We start from the raw sequence: 12,931 nt of genomic DNA, 5'->3' as shown, positions 1-12,931 counted from the left end.
ACAACCTATCCAAGTATTGATATTTTTCATGTAAAGAACCATGCTCTTTAAAATAAATATTTTTAATATAAACAATTGAAAAAACATTCTCTATTTTATTAGAAACTGTTACCATTGGGTATAAATGTGTAGAAGTTAAAAATTAAAGAGTCTATAAATATTTTCAATATATATATAAACAATAGAAAAACCATTCTCTGATTTATTAGAAAGTGTTACCTTTGGATACAAATGAGTAGAACTTAAAAATTAAAGAGTCTAACCTTATCATATTTTCGGAAATAAAGATTAATACTTTATTTGAGAAGTTGAAAGAATATCTAATAATATTTTGTTATATTCTTATATTTATATATAATATGAACCAACTTTCTTTTTAATTTCTCACATTAATATCTACATCTCCTACAAAATTAGCAATACAAATAATATTAACTTTTTTGGTTGAAGAAATAAGAAAATAGGCAGTAAAGAGTGAAGACTGAATTTTTTTTTTTCAACAAAATTAGGTGATGCAAGAGCAAAATTTTTTGAGGAGGGGGCAAGTGAAATTTTCCTTGTTATGACTAAGAAATGAGATTGATGAGCTGCCCCCTCTTGGCATAACTGTTAAAAAATTAGTAGCTTTATTGCCCTGGCGAGCCATCAGGGAAAACCAAACCCACTTGCAAGATTCATGGACAGATAATATATCCTGCACAAGTTTAGAGCAATAATGCCGATCATAATCCAAACTTGTAAGCATTCGAAACAGCACTTCACAGTCCAATTCAATTGCAATCTTCATGCCCTCAAATCTGCCAATTTCCTTCAAAACTTCCAACACTTATCAGTCGTCATAAGAGGAGAATCAGTTATCACCTTCTTGTTAAGACAACGCAAAAAAGGGCCAAATTCATCTCTGCATACAAAACCAATAATGAAAAGCTTCATGTGCTACCACAATATTATCATGGATCATTAATCTACCCCCAATGAACCCCCTTTGTTGTTGAGTAACACATCTAGTTATTAAAGCCGTCATACGATTAGTCATGATTTTTGATATGATCTTGTACACAACAATACATAATTCGATAGGTCTAAATTGATGAACGAACTCAGGTTTATCAATCTTCAGAATAAGAACAACACTAAATTGTTGTAAATATTGGGGGCTCGTTGCAAGTATCATTTAGAATACTTTTTTGATATAAAGAATGTTTACTTTCTGTTTTTCTTTTTGTATTTTTCGAATTGTTTAAATAAATATACTTGTAAGTTATCTTTTAAAAAAATAATAAATGAGATATTCATAATGTCATTCATTCATGAGAGATATATTAATAATCTTATTCATTCAATTTACAGTCAGTTATTTTTTTGGCATAGAATGAGGCAAAGGCCAAAAAGAAAGTAATCAACATTTGTTGTGAGTTTGAGAAAACATGGGAAAAGTCGATAAAGGATGAAGATACTGAATATCTCATTCATGCATGATAAATTGGCAATTGGCAGGAATGGGGTCAGAAAGGATCAAGTGGCAGTAAAGACAACGGTGGTCAAACAATAATAAACGATAATGATACCCAGAATGTATTTGAGAAAGAATTTCAAAACTCTGATTCTATAAATAAATTAAATAAGATAGTTTCATACCCATCAAATGATAACTCCTCCGAGCTGAAAGTCTTCAAAGTTGAGAAATGGCGTCCAATTATGGGAGTGATATGAAACCAGAAAGGCAAGTGGTGGTGGTTGCAGCACCATTCCCAGCATAAGGCCATGTGAACCAGCTCCTCCATCTTTCTCGTCTAATCTCTGCATATAACATCACAGTTCATTTTGTGGGACGCCCTCCCACAACCATCAAGCCACTCTTCGTATCCAAGGCTGGAATCCTCTTTCCATCCCCAATTTCCATTTCCATCACTTCCACCTTCCTCCTCTCCTGCCTCCTCCCTCCCTCCTCGACGCCCACACCAAATTCCCTCCCCATCTTCTTCCTTCCCTCGTTGCCTCCTCGCATCTTCGTCAGCCCCTCGCTGCACTCTTACGATCCCTCTCGTCTGCTGCTCCCAAGGTTGTCGTCATCTATGACTCCCTCATGGCGTCCGTCGTCCAAGACGCTGCCCATCTCCCAAACGCTGAGACCCATGCTTTTCACAGCGTCTCCGCATTCACCATGTTCTTGTTCTTTCGGGACAAAATGGGCCACCCTCTCGTGCCAGGCATTAATATTCCCACCCGGCAAGTCCCTTCTCTTGAAGGATGCTTCCCCACCCAATTCCTACATGCCATGGCCGAACAGTACGAGTTCCATAAACTTTGCAGTGGAAAGCTCTACAACACCACTAGAGCAGTCGAGGGGCCCTACATGGAACTCATAGAAGGCATCGACTGCCACAGGAAGCACTGGGCTCTCGGACCTTTCAACCCGCTGACAGTTGAGAGGAAGAGCCCTCCGGGCAGGCACTTTAGCCTGGAGCAGCTTGATCAACAAGAGCACGACCCAGTTATGTACGTCTCTTTCGGAACGACCACCACGTTGACGGAGGAACAGATCAAACAGCTAGCAGCTGGGCTGGAAGCGAGCAAGCAGAAGTTCGTGTGGGTGCTGAGGGATGCCGGCATGGAAGACGGTATGGCGGCGCCACGAGAGCCGAGCTTCCAGAGGGATTGGAAGAACGCGTAAAAGGGATTGGTTTGATCGTCAGAGAATGGGCACCACAATTGGAGATACTGGACCACCCTTCAACTGGTGGGTTTATGAGTCACTGTGGATGGAACTCGTGCTTGGAGAGCATCAGCATGGGGGTGCCAGTGGCGGCATGGCCCATGCACTCGGACCAGCCCAGGAACGCAGTTCTGATGACGCGAGTGCTTCAGATAGGTCTAATGGTGCTTGACTCTCTGGGTTCACAGAGATGAACTCGTGGCGGCCTCGGTGGTTGCAAATGTGACGAGAAGATTGATGGCAACGAGGGAAGGGGATGAGATGAGAAAGCAGGCAATGAAGCTGAGAAATGTGGTGCAACAGTCGTTGGAGGAAGGAGTTTCTTCTCGGGAAATGGATGCTTTCATTGCTCATATCACAAGAGTGTAGCTTCTTTCAATTGCTGGATGCTACACCTTTAATTACCATAATAATGAACTATTTTAAAGAGAGATTTGGCAGTAAAGGTCTCTATATATTAAACATGCATGGAATGGAACTAAGGATTTCGAAGCTGTCCTTCTCTCTCATGACCATGTTGACATCCTATTGCTCACTTAGATTTATATAAAATTCCAGATATAATCTAAACAAATTATATAACTACTGCATCTATTATCATCATCTTCTTTTTGAATAATAAACCAACATTATCGTTCTTCTTTTCTGCCGCTCATACAAGATTTGTCTTTTGCCCAAACTTCAGGCGCGACTTAAATTTTCTGAATCTTCTCCCAAAAACGGATCATTGCCATTCGGGGCCCAAAAAGAAAAATTGATCATTGACCACTTTCCATTCCGGTTTTTCTTCTTCTTGTAATGAAGAAGTCTCGAAATTTATACTTCCTCGGCCGCATTTTATGTAAACGTTTTTTGAAAACTAAGTGTGTGAATACCAGTGAAATCAATCAACTAAATATAATTTATATCCTTTTAAGAAAATAATAAACTACTAAAAATATCTTTTATGACGAGAGGAGGAGATGAGGGGAAAAAAAGATGTTTAATAGGTGAAATAGTAAGGAATAATTTTGCAATAAACTTCATTAACAAATCATTACTTTTTTTTGGCCAAAAAAATAATTACTTTTATTTCTCAAAACATTATCTTATATTATAGAATATCAAATCACTCCAAAAAAAAATCTTATAAAATGGGGCAAATTTTTAAAATCCAAGAGAAATGCCTACTAAAACATGCAGCTTTAAGTGCGCAGCCTCATTTCACAGAGATAAAATTTTACATTATTTAGAGAATCTTAACTCTTCATCATGATTCATTGAATCCAACTTATTCAATTAATCTAATTAATGTAGATACATGATTCATATATTTAGGGGCACTTGTGACCTTTAATATATAGTTCAAGAGTAAAAATATCCTTTAATCCAATAATAAATAGATAAAATTCATGTAACTAGAGGTTAAAGTCTTAAAGACATGGTTAGTTTGGGGGAAAAAATGTTGGTGAGCGCATAAATTTTCCCAGTTTTGTGGGTATACATGTGTCTGTGCAAGTCCTTCTCCCTCTCACCCACACATTTACCTTCAAACTTAAATGACTTCAACTATTGCACAAGTATTCACTTGTCGGATCAGTAGTTGGTTTTGACTTACGTATATTAGTTTAGCTTAAAAGCATATTTAATATTCTCTCTCATATTTTACCCCCTATAAATTATCAATCTAATATAATTATTTACGATCATATGAAAGAAAAAAATTTAAGGCTTTTTTTTTAATACAAGACCACAGTAAAAACTGTGCAAAAAGACTAAGATCTAGTTATATTAGAAGCCATGAGGCTTATACAATCGGGAGGTGGGTTGATAAAGATAAAGGTATCAAAATCTTGATAACAAGTTTTATAAGCTAGAAGGTCAACGTAGTTATTTGCTTCTCTATAAAGGTGGTCAAAAGTAACAGTCTAATCTCTCATAGAGAGATCTCTAATGTTTTTGACAACCCTGGAGAGGAGGTAGGAGTCATAACATCTGTGGTTAATGAGTGATAATGCTTTCAGGGAATCGAAGTGAACATTAATTTTAGTGGGCTTCTCATTCCAACAGAGTTTGAGACCTTCTAAAATTGCATATAGCTCGGGTGTAATGATGGGGTAATAACCAAGGTTCTTGGAGAATCTCTTAATTCATTTATCCTTATTATCTCTGATAATACCTCCACATGAAGCAGCACCATAAGTATTGACAGAGTTGTCCACGTTGAGTCTAACCCAACCAAGTTCAGGATGACTCCATTTAGCTTCATATCTGGTGCTATTATTATTTAATTTGTTAATTTTGGATTGAAGCTTTAGGTCATTTATAATCTGTTATGTACTGAAAAAGTGTAACATCCCGAAATTTTAAGACTCAGATTTATAAAAATAAAATAAAATAAAATATCTATAATTAAATTAAAATTTAGAATAATTTGATAGAGATCTAGAGTTTGAATTTTACTAAGCAAAAGTTTAGTTTTATTTGATTTTTAACTATGGGAAAAATTACCAAAGTTGACCCGGGCTTTTGTGCAATAATAAAAAATGTTGGGCTATTTCTTGTAATTTTCTCCAAACTTTTAGATCAGCTTTTATAAGGGGAAAAATAGACCAGAAACGTAGAAAAGAAAACAAGAAAAGGAAAGGAAAAACATGAGAGAGAGAGAGAAAGGAAGAAGAAAGGAGAAAGAGAGGGAGTTAGGCTCGGATCTAGGAGTCTTTGCGACCGTTGCGAGTTCGACTACACGATAGGTAAACTCCCTACTTCAATCCTCTTCTCTTTCTCTTGATTTTCTTCAATTTTTGGAAGAGGAGATTTTTGGATTTTGATCCCAAAGGCTTTATTCTTGTAAGCTTTTGTTTTTTTGGATCCTTGGGAGCAAGTTTTGAGTTTCTATATAGTGATCTAATATTTTGAGTGGATAATTGGATGAAAAGAGATGTTTTGGGTACAAATTAAACCCTGAGAAATTGGGTTTTTGCTCTTCAATAGTTTAAGCTTATTGATTTAGTTATAATTTTGCTATTTGAGCCCAATAAGATTTAAATTAAGGTTTGGTTTTCATTATAAGGGCTAATGGTGAAAGTTGGTGACACTAAGTGAGGGTTTTTAATTGATAAAAAATTATATAAATTGAAAATTAGCCTAATGATGGCTAATAAATGGTTTTGGTGGTTAAGTGATACTATGTAAATGGTTGGTTTAATATATAGACTATTGGGATGGATTATGGCTCATAGACCCAAGTTGTGTGGTATGAGTTATAGTTTTCATTAATGCTATTTGACATGATAAGTGATGTGGATCACTTATATATTGTAGGGATTGTTGGTGGAATTTGTTCGGAAGTTAAGGAACAAGCCAAGTTCTATTTTGTACAAAAGGAACCCTTTTGGTACCAAAGGGTTGAGGTAACAGGGGAAATTTATATTTTCTATTACTCTGTTTTAGCTATTTTTGAATAAATATTACTAGCTATCATGCATTACATGTTTTAAAAGATTAAATGTGCTTTATAAGGGGTTATGGGGTACTACTTTGATTATAGTGCAAATATGTTTTTTTTTAATTGTTTAATAACAATGTTTTTATGGAAACGAGATTTATAAATGTTATACTACTTTAGAGTGTTGAATGGTCAATACTCAGGAAAGATAGACAAGAGTAAAAGGCATGATCTTGGTGGGAGTTCACCAATGAAAAGGTGTGGATTTTTGATATTTTATGGCACATTGTCAATACTCAGTGTTGTCTTACGTATTGTGGGCTCAGTACACTAAAGTGGTTAGTGTATTGAGTGTTCGACACCTCTCAGTAGGGGAGGGAATGCGACATATGAAGTGTGAGGTTTAGTGCCTAGGCCAAGGTAGCCCTCACATGGAGAGTAAGTCGGGCTGGCTCTGGGAGGGAGTTAGCTTTGACTGCTCAGGATTCACGTCGAAGGGGCATAGGTGGTTCGGTGGATTAAATCATGCCTTAAACTATGTTTTGTGCCTGTGGAGGTACAAGTAGGTATAAGATTTACCTGTGAGTTAAAGAGTGCCAGGGGGCATTTTGTTGGTCATAAAAGGCCATACCGGCCTAGGTCATGCATTCATACATTTTAAATGGCTAAATTATATACTATGTTGAATTTATTATTCATTTATTTGATTATGGCTTACTTTGTAATAATCAATGTAGATTTCTCTGTTACTGAGACTGTGATTGTCTCACCCCTTTCTTTTCAATATTTCCAGGTCCAGGTGAAGGATCTAGTGGTGGACGGGGAAAGGAGCAAAGCTAGGGGTTTGCTTGTGATTTGTAAAGAACTGCAACCCCTTTCTTTTGAGCAAATATATTGTAATGTATTTAGGATTAGAGTGCCAATAGGATATGATTATGTATGTGTGTGTGAATATGTGTGAATTGTGTGCTTGTGTATGAATTTTTGTCTATTTGCAAATTTGTGGCTAGGAAACTTAGTTATGGTGTGTGATTTTGATAGATTTACTTAGTAGACTAAGTTTCTATTACAAGAAGATATTTATTTTGATATATATGTGATTTTATAAGCAAATGCAAATGGTTGCATTGCAAATGGTGTGCTATGGGCAAATATATACCTTGGATAGAGAGAGTGGGTGCGTGGGCCCCACAAGGAGCTCTGAGCCAAGTGAAAATGTTTAACATATGTATTTATATAAATACATAATTTAGATTGATTTGTGACCACTCTTGTATGATTTGTGCATTTTGGGGGTTTAGGGTCCATTTTGGAAAATGGCACCCGAATGGTCAAATTTTGATGTATGGGGGTTTTTCATCATTTGAATGTTCTATCAGGTGTTTTTAGTCTTATTTGACATGTCCAAAGTGTTCCCACAGGTTTGTGACCATTAGGATGAGATTTGGACAATTTTGAAAATTTTTTACCAAAAAGCTGCACTTTTGCATCCGGGTGTCCAAATCTTAATCCGACCGTTGGATTTCTCTAAAATTTAGGTCACAAGTAAAACCTTTTATAAGATTCATGTGGGCTTTGGAATCACGTCGATCGGATATCGGACGGAGAAACGACGCACTGCAGAATTTGGTCTGGAGGTGCTGTCATGACAGCATTAAATTGCTGTCATGACAACTACAGTATTGATGTTGTAACCTGTATAAAATTCAATCCGTCTGTTGGATCTTTTCAAAATTTAGTATACTAATAGTATTCTTTAAAATTGATATGTGGGCTTTGGAATCACTCCGATCGGAGTTCAGATGATGAAATGGTGCACTCCGAAAGTTAGTCCGAAAGTGCTGTGACAGCAAAAATAATCAATTTTTTAACATGTTTAATTTTCAATCCGACCGTTGGATCTTTTTGAAATTGGTATACTTATATTACCCTTTGAATGTGACGTGTAAGCTTTAAAATCACTTCGATCGGAGGTCGAATGACGAAACGGTGCCTCTCAGAAGTTTAGCCCAGGAGGACTGTCATGACAGCAATTTAATGCTGTCATGACAGCATTTTTTTTTATTTTACTTTCGTCTGCTTAGTTTCGTGTGCTATAGGTAGAACCTATAAACTTTTTTTAAAGGCTTTAAATGTTTACTTTTCAATTGTGTATTTGCTTAGTATTTAAATGGTTTGTTTCCTAAGTTGGTTTTAGGATTAATTCCTTAACCCACACTTAGTTTATTTGAATTGTGTGATTTTTGGATAACACTCGGGGCAAGTGTTACAAAAAGGCAATATCATTAATCAAAAAATCATCTTCTAAATAGATTTTTCTGCATCTGGCTTTCTATATATTCCAAACCTTGGGCAAACAGTCTCTGCCAAGAGATTCTTCTAGTTATTTGATTGCTAACTTCATTCTTAACATTCTAGATTATCTAATCCTGCATATTATGAGAGAAAGAAGGTGTTAAAATATAAAGGAATCAGAAGCGTTACATCTCAGGGGACATGACCATTGTTGAGTGTAATTGGATTGAAGACGATCTCAAGCAGCCTTTCAAAGAAAATATTTAATGTTCTCCTAAGTGCCCACTTCCCAAAATCTACACTAGCTGTTGAATCTATTTTTGTTATTTTGGATCTTTATGCTTTTATAGGTAGATTTAAGTTTCTATCAGAAGGTGCTCTCCAAATAAAAGTGTTTTTCTTCACCTTGTTGAGTAGGAGGTCGGGACAAGTGTAAATCTGTCTCAACACGTTAAGATGAAAGATACGCGCTTAAGAAATTTAAGGCTTTCTATGACATAATAGAATAAACTAATTCATTGATCCTAGTAAATAAAATCTATAGAACCGTTTATTAACCAAAAATTTCTCTTTATCAGTTTATTGATTTAAGATTCAGAACCCGTAACTTCTACCCTGAGGAATTCGGGAAAAAACCAAAATGAAGTTGATATTTTTATTATCCCGCATGCATGCATCAATTTTAAACTATCAATATCAATCTTAAACTATTAATCTTAAACTAAGCATTTTCCTTCCCATTATCATCTTTGATTGTGAATTTACCTCTGGTAGGATCAGTCAGCATGAGAATGCCTTGTGAATTGTAAGGATCAGGGATCAATTGATTTTGCCCATAATTGAACTCTTGGCAAGTCTAATTTCTCAAGAAAGAAGATTTGAAAGACCAGGACCAATGCATGTATGTCAAACTAGCTAACAAATCCTTTAGACACTTATTGCTGGAGGCAAGTTGATAGGTCACTGGTTGCTTCTCTGAGGCTTACATGCAATTTGTTTGAGACAAATGTCCTGCCCTCGATATAAATAAAATGAACCCTTGATTTCCTTCTCTTCTTGTTTCATAGAGAGATGATATTTCTGAGATAGAATATTCATCTTTAAGTCATGCTTCTCTACATAACATGATTAATTCAGAAATTAATGTATTAGTGAAAAAAATTTTCATACTACTCGATCATTAGAGGGAATAGACCTGCAAATAACTTGAAACTGCATCTTTTTTAAGCCTGTCGGCACATTTATATGCTCAAGTATTTTCTTTAGACCAGCTACTCATAAGAAAGAAAAGCAGTCAACATAATTACCATGCAGCAAGGAGAAATGACAATATATAACTAACAACAAAAGTTTAGACTTACCAGAAAGTCCTAATACTCTGATAGATTCCATGAACTTCTCATGGCAAATCAAAAGTCCAAGTGAACTTTTGCCTTTTCAGTTTAATGATTCTTTCTCCTTTAGCTTGATCAGTAGTTCTGGCTCTTTCCTTTTTGCACTCTGAGTCTTCATACCCCTTGATTTAAGCCCCACCATTGCTCTATTAGTTTCTCCCTCCTCCCAACAAACTTTCATAGGCCCCTTAAATCAGCATTTATAACTGGCTTTATGAAATAATGTCCATCCCTTCTGTGATGCTCCCACATTGAAATCTGCTTGCATCAGCTGACATAACTACATAAGTTGAACAGACAAAGTCAATATATATTAGTTTCATGAGAGGCATCTGAGGCTTCATATAAGAACTAAGCAAAAGCCTAAGAACTTACTCAGAAATGGCAATTTGCAGGTTTCTCTCATTTTTTTCATGATCTCAAATCTTCCCATGTCAGCCAAGTGAAACTCCATAAGCACAAGACGAAGCTTATGCTTCATTGCCTGAATAACCAATAAAGCACTAGAGCTAGTGTGGCAATTGCAACTAGAAGGAAATAAGAAAGGGAACTTGGGTATGATGTGGAGTATAATTCAATATGAAATCATGAGATATTATTTTCAAGTGCCCTCACTTTAATAACCATGTAGACAAGAGTGAAAAGGACTAAAATGATTACTAATTAAAGGCAAAACGGGTGTAAACTTAAACCTCCTCAATAAACAAAAACTGTTCAAAAAGAAGGTTAAATTGTTTTGTTTCAATTACGATATTCCTAGAGCATACAAAAAACACAAAATTTAACTGTACGTCTATTTAAGATTGAAAAGATTTGTTTTCTATCCAAAGAAAGAAAGAAAGTTGATTGACACAAAAAAAATACCTCATCTTGTAAACTCCACTCCATTTGTAATGCCCCTCAGATGAGACTCACAACAAAATCTTGTGGGGCATGCATGCAAACTCAGTACAAAAGGGGAATGAAAATGAAGCTGCCAGATGCATGGGCCTGAATTACTTGCAAATGGCTATCTCTTCCATTTCTAGTGATTTTTGGTAGTAGAAAATACCAGACAAATGGCAGCAAGATTTGAAAAACTATAGTGGACATAAGCCATTAGTAATTTATGTTCACACAATCATAAAGCAGACACTTTCAGGTAATTATTCTACTGATATTTTTATTGTAACAATATATCTTGTCATAAAGTTATTAATAAGAATCTCATAAAACCCTTTAGACGATTATAATTATTATTTTTCCAGTTGGAAAGTGCAAGATTTTTGACAAACTAGAACTAGTGATGAATTACAACCTAGTTGTTCATTCAACTCTTAACAATAAGCTATGGAATTTGGAAATGCGGTATTGAGGCATAACCCAACCCAGTTTAATATCTATTAAAATTAATAGCATCAATCTCACCCTATAAAATGAGCTTTAAACCATCCACAATGGTGCCTGTTTTTCTTTTATGAAGTCCATAAATTTTGACAGTCAAATGATTTCCAAACTAGTTAGTCATGGAGCAGTTGACAACAATATATACCACAAGAATGCATAACAAGACGGAATGAGCAACATCCCTTAAAATTTAAAATGTAAATTTGTGGCTAATTGATCATCAAATAGCTAATTAGATGGTCAATGGTGTTTTTGAAGGGATTTAAAAAATAATTAAAAAAAAATTCAGCCTTTGCCAAGTAAAACTCTTAAGGCCATTACAGGTAAAAGCTATGTCGCGGGTAGCTTTTATAAATAGGCAAAAAAAACAGCAGAAGACAAATAAGAAACGTGGCGGCTTGAGGTTACTGCTAAAGATTCATATTTTTGAGAAATTCGATGCTTGAATTTTGGTTTTTGAAGTTTCCTAACATCAAGGTGCAAATATTAATCCTCTTCTGCTCAAAATTCTCAACATTTTTCCAACGATTGGTTTTTGTGACATATGGATTACGATTTGTGATGCTGAAGTGAGGGTTTGTTAACTTTATGAGTTTACATGTTGAATATCTACCTTTTGGAGAGTGCAATTCAGTTGTTCTTGTAGAGATTTATCGGTCCTTCAATGATGAGGCATGTTTGAACTCCAAACCTAGGCTTAAAATGTTGGAACTTGATTTGAATGGCTAATTTCTTGCTTGATTTGTTAATGAGAGTTATGGGTAACTTCTTGAAACAAGAATTCAAGTTTATTGGTTGATACATAGATTTGTAGATTTTTGAAAAATTGTATCATAATCTTTGAGATATTTTTTATATAAAAAATTCAGATCTTGTTTATGGGAAAGTTTTTATAATTCAAATCCTTATGTAGATTTGATATTGAGTAAGAAGTTCATGACAATTTGAAATTCATTTCAAATGTTTTAATTTAACTCAAAATTCTTATTCATTGAAATTTTAACATGTGAAATGACTAACTTCAATAGACATTTTAGATTAGGTCTTTAGGTTACTTTTTTTAAAAATTTGACCTGAATTTGTTCACGTCAAAGCAGGTTGACCAATTTTAGGTTAGTTACCCCTAGTTTTAATGATTAGTGAGATTGGGTTGTATGTTTTTAGTCTAATTTGAGGCATGAGTTTTGTTTAATTAGCTAGGTTGATTGATTTGAATTAGTTACATCTTGGGTTTGGTCTTAACAGAATGATAATTTTGGGTTTGATTTTAATTAGGGAAAAGTAATCATTTGCTTTTTATAATTTTAATTTATTATAACTCAATCTTTATAGTTTGACTTAGAAGTTTCCCAGTCTCTAAATTTTAACTCTTACAAACTCAATCTTTATAATTTTAATTATTTTAAATATTAGTTCCTATATTTTACACAATAAAATTAAAAAATATTTAAATTATGTTAAAATTTAAAAATATTTTAAATTACTAAACTCTTTTAAGCTTTATAAAAGTTATAAAGATTAAAATTTTAAAATATAGGAACTAATATTTAATGGCTAAACCTCTAGAAAAATGAGTTAAATAGGACAAAGATATGAATTGAGTTACAATTAAGTTACAACTATAAGGACCAATCGAGTTAATTACAATAAATTAAAGTTTAGAGATTGAGTTATAATTAAATCACAACAATATAAATTAAATAATTAATTTTT

The 12,931-nt window shown here is 34.5% G+C and overlaps 1 pseudogene; it reads left to right on the top strand.

Moving 5' to 3' along the window:
* The first annotated feature begins 1,685 nt into the window (after positions 1–1,685).
* Positions 1,686–3,085, top strand: LOC129289854 (zeatin O-glucosyltransferase-like; annotated as a pseudogene).
* The last annotated feature ends 9,846 nt before the right edge of the window (positions 3,086–12,931 follow it).

This window comes from Prosopis cineraria, unplaced genomic scaffold, assembly GCF_029017545.1.
Source record: "Prosopis cineraria cultivar Desert tree isolate PC_DT_omini unplaced genomic scaffold, ASM2901754v1 PC13, whole genome shotgun sequence".
Classification (NCBI taxonomy): Eukaryota; Viridiplantae; Streptophyta; class Magnoliopsida; order Fabales; family Fabaceae; genus Prosopis; species Prosopis cineraria.
The sequence above is the reverse complement of the archived record's forward strand: the minus strand, read 5'-3'. Positions and strand labels throughout refer to the sequence as shown.